Source organism: Glandiceps talaboti, chromosome 9 (genome assembly GCF_964340395.1).
Source record: "Glandiceps talaboti chromosome 9, keGlaTala1.1, whole genome shotgun sequence".
Lineage (NCBI taxonomy): Eukaryota > Metazoa > Hemichordata > Enteropneusta > Spengelidae > Glandiceps > Glandiceps talaboti.
Genome location: NC_135557.1, coordinates 5,540,670 through 5,545,752, shown reverse-complemented (window position 1 = coordinate 5,545,752; position 5,083 = coordinate 5,540,670). Strand labels below are relative to the sequence as shown.

The 5,083-nt window shown below is 31.4% G+C and overlaps 1 long non-coding RNA gene across 1 annotated transcript; it reads right to left on the bottom strand.

Annotated features, from left to right (window-relative positions):
• Positions 1 to 695: 695 nt before the first annotated feature.
• On the bottom strand, positions 696 to 4,534 carry LOC144440490 (uncharacterized). Its single transcript, XR_013481204.1, has 3 exons — positions 4,449 to 4,534; positions 3,350 to 3,486; positions 696 to 898 (listed from the first exon to the last, which is right to left on the bottom strand). It is a non-coding gene; the product is annotated as an uncharacterized LOC144440490 (long non-coding RNA).
• Between the last annotated feature and the right edge of the window lie 549 nt (positions 4,535 to 5,083).

Sequence of the window (5,083 nt, the reverse complement as noted above, 5' to 3'; positions counted from 1 at the left end):
TTATATACCCTATATCCATCAAGTATGTAGAATACTCACCTTGGGATTGTGAGTAGAATATGGCTGAGTTATACACCCTATATCCATCAAGTATGTAGAACACTCACCTTGGCTTTGTGAGTAGAATAATTGGCTGAGTTATACACCCTATATCCATCAAGTATGTAGAATACTCACCTTGGCTTTGTGAGTAGAATATGGCTGAGTTATACACCCTATATCCATCAAGTATGTAGAACACTCACCTTGGCTTTGTGAGTAGAATATGGCTGAGTTTAAATACACCCTATATCCATCAAGTATGTAGAACACTCACCTTGGCTTTGTGAGTAGAATATGGCTGAGTTATACACCAGGTATATCCATCAAGTATGTAGAACACTCACCTTGGCTTTGTGAGTAGAATATGGCTGAGTTATACACCCTAGTAGTATATCCATCAAGTATGTAGAATACTCACCTTGGATTTGTGAGTGGACCATGGCTGAGTTATACACCTTATCTGACTATCAAGTATGTAGAACACTCACCTTGGCTTTGTGAGCGGACCATTGGCTGTCAAGTTATACACGCTATTATATCCATCAAGTATGTAGAATACTCACCTTGGGATTGTGAGTAGAATATGGCTGGGTTATACACCCTATATCCATCAAGTATGTAGAATACTCACCTTGGGATTGTGTAGGTCCTGTCTAATCTGGATTTGAACCCATGACTTCTCAACTTGTAGCCTTGAGTTTTAACTACTTTGACATAGAGATTTGGTTTAGTTGTTTTTTTAACCATAGGACACATCTTCTGTTTTTACTTTTCCGTCATTTGTTTCTTTTTCAATCTTGTTGACAGTTACGTTTCATCTCCCAATTAAGTTCCACCTTGATGTTTCCACTTATATCTGGTAAATAAAAATCAGAATGATTGCAACACTTCAAAGGTCTGGAAATGGAACAATAGAAAGTTTGATGTCCACAATAACAGTGATTAATGGTACTTACAGAATCCTAAACACCCCCTCCCCCCTCCCCCCTAATATACATAATGTAGTTCATGATGCAATAAACCAGCTTGAATAATACAACCAACCATAATACCTCCCCTTCTATGTTTACCATGGCAACATTTAATATATTCTGTATTTAAATCTGAAGTAGTAATAGTAAATATTATGTAAATATTAATTTCATGGTAGTGATGTGATGACAACAATAATTCTTTGAGAGAAGAAGACATGAAATCTTTACTTCTGAATCAGAATTTCATATTGTAATATTGCTATGGAAACAGCAACCAACAAAGAAAGTCTTATATATTTCCCATCAGTCCTTCAATTTGCCAAAATAAAGTGACTACTTCTAACTAGTTGATCAAATGGAGTGAAAATACAACAAAATAAATTTAAACTCTTACTAATCACATATACAAATCTCTGAAATGGACTGTAATATTGCCAACCTATATATCTGACCTAATTCACATGAAACCAACTCCAAGGACACTTAAATCATGTATCAAATGATTACTACATTCACCCAAGTACTAGCTAGTGTCATATGGTGGGTGGGCATTAATTCTCATATACTGTACCCCATGTGTATGAATATCATGCTGTCATTAGAAATACAACAGAAACCAGCTAACACCTTCAAATAGAAGTTACACACATACTTATTCTCAAGAGCATTTGAACTGTACAGCTCCTCTGAATTCTATATTGTAGGGGAAACAAGTACTTTAAAAATCACTGATTGATTGATTGATTGATTGATTGGTTGGTTGGGTGGTTGGTTGGTTGGTAAAAGATAAATGTACATATTCTACAGATGTATTTTTGCAATACAATTTACAAAGTCATATTTTCATGCAACATTTAATTACATCCTGAAATATTGATAATTTATAGAAATGTGTTACCATGGTTACAAAATAAGTTGTATTTCCAGCACAGATATAAAGTGATAATATTTATAAAATGTCATCCTCTTTAAAAACTAAATGTTAACTTTCTAATTTGCATAAAAAAATAATTAACATGTATAACACCAACAGTGATAATGATGATGATTTAGTATATGGTTGCTATGGTAACAAATAATTTCAGAGTAAATGCCTAAAATTAAAACACATAATAATATAGAAGTAAAAACTAAAACTATTAAATGTACACAACTTGCAATAAAAACAAGATTTAGTGTAATAATTAACACAAAATGAATTTTTCCTGTTACCATGGAAATAGGAATTTGAATAACAAACTTTTAAGTGTTTCCATGGTAACTGAAAAGACAAATTACAAATTGACACAATAAAGAAAAAACATCCATTTACCTAAAGTGTATCTAAAAGGGAGAAGAAAAACAAGTTTATACCATTCCTGTAGAAAGTGTTTCCATGGCAACAAATGCTCCCATTTTTCAGTAGTCATTTAAAGTCAGGTCATGAAATATTGAGATAAAGATACTCATTAATTGCAGAGAAAGGAAATAAAGGGTAAACACAGGTTGAAATAATTTTTAAATTTGATGTGCAGTTGTTGCCATAGTAACAAGTAATTTTTATTATAAATAATACATATTAAAAGTGGATACAGACTTCCAATTTTCAACGTAACAAAAGTTCATGATTGAATTTTTATTTTTTTCGTTTCCACAAAATCCACATATGACAGGAATGGTATTTGTAATTATATGTAATATGGCAATTTTATGGTTGCTATGGCAACACCTTTTTCAATAACTTGAGAGTAATCTGACAATAAAAAATCATATAATGGTAAATCTATTAAAATGTAAATAATAATTATAACCATACAGTATATGCTTAGTAAAATTATTAATACAATTATTTAAATTACTCAACAATACAAAATGGTTTTAATGTTACCATGGAAATATAGGTCTTTGGAAACAATTTGTTCTATAGATTTTCATAAAACAAAAAAATAAGTCATTTCTATAATTCATTTTTGAAAAAAAAATTAATCTAACATAAACCCATCCAAAAATACGGGGGAAAAATTAATTTTGTACCATTTCTTGGGAATACGTTTCCATGGCAACAAGAAGCACCCATTTTATAACCTCTATGTAATAAAATTACTGAAATGCTGAAATTTATTAATAATTGAGGTAGGGTACAACTCTTTAGTAGACATACAGGCCATTATGGAAGTATTTATATTTTTACTTTAAATGGTTGCCATAGCAACAAGTAATTTTGAATACAAATAATGTAAATATGCAATTAACAACATACATACAAGTAACCATGGGGATACAATTTTATATTTGAAATTATTTTTCTAATCTAAAAAAGTGAATAATTTCAGAAAGTTGTATTGTTGTCTTACCTTGATTTAACCTTTGACCTCTTCATAGGTACTGACTGGTCAGTGAAAAGAATTGGCCGGAGTGGTGAAGGTCCTGCAGAGTTCAACGATCCCTGTGGTATGGCCATGACTCCAACTGATTTACTACTGGTCTGTGACTGTTTGAATCAACGAATTCAGATTTTAAACAAAGAATTTCAATGTCTTGATTGTATTACATTTACAGATGAATTTCCACAACCCTTCAAACCATGGGACATAGCAGTATCCCATGACAACCAATATTTCATATATGATATCAGTAATAAACAAATTATTGTGACAAATCAAAATAAGAAAATAATCAGAATTATTTGTCAAAATGAAGATCTACGGGGTATAACTGTCATGGGTAACTTTGTATTAGCTACTGACAACAGTGGACATAGACTGATTAAGTTCACAACAATGGGAGACAAGGTTACAGAGGTTAAAGGTCAAGTTCAGAGTAAAGGTCAGTTTAGTCACCCTCGGTCAGTGGCTGTAACAAGTGACCAGAAGGTTGTTATGTCACATAACAAAGGGATAAATTTTTATGATTCAAATCTAAAGTTTATATCTTCATATGATCACAGCTTTAATGCAGCTGGACTGTGTGTTGATAAAAGAAATAATATTTATATTTGTGATTATGACAATGATAGAGTTGTTATGGTAACAGAGAATAGAGAGTTTGTAGTTGTACACTCTGACATAGTGTATCCTTACTTCATAGAAATCAGTGACGAAAAGACAACCAAGATTTTTATTACACAGAGATTCTATGGCTATGACTACATCACAGTGTTAACCTTGTAAACATACAACCATCAACCCACCATATTTTGACACAATTTCACATTTTTTTCTAATTTTGACAATTTATTTTCCATAACCATGCACCTATATGGCAGTCGCTATGTATTTTAGACAACATTAAACCAAAATTGAGATAAAATTCAGAAATTTATTGTCAAAATTTTGACAATATTTGTGAAATTGTCCCTTGTAACTGATTGTTATGAACAATTACAACTCTGTGATGACAATTTACCCACCAGAAAATGACATTTGTGTGTGTGAAATAATTATGAAATCTTACCTGTACATTCTGTAATTTATGTAGAATTATCCCATGTAAATATTTGATGTAAATTTAGTGATTAAATATTTTTAACAATTTAAAATCAAAATTCATATCCAAATTACAATGTCAACACAATGCCGCCATGTTATCAAATGACAACTCTACGCCACACTTGACTTAGAGGGCGCTGTTTGAGTTTGAGCTAATATGTGATGCGGTTGAAAGAATCCGCTTTGAAGAAAGTAGTGCAAACTAATACCATCTGATTGTGATGTGTCATTTAATATTACTGCATTTATTTTATGGAGAGAGGGATTATTTATTTTTTATAGATGTACTGCTTTGTAAACTTGGAGTTTTGTAAGGACGTTCACGTCTGCGATGTACGGAATAATTGTTTCTATTTTGAACTATTGGTGGCGCTATAACGATTTTGCTGTAAATAGAGTTAAAGCGTCCTTGAAACAATCTACTCTGACAAGTAACAAAATTGATTATAATTACTTGAAATGTGATTTACGTAGAATCTTTTGTAAAGTTTTTAAGACTTTTATGATAAAAAGAAGAGAATGTAAAAACAGTTTCATATTTATTCAAGTCAAAAACTAGGTATATATTGAGACCTATTTTAGTGTGTGATTTACATGTTA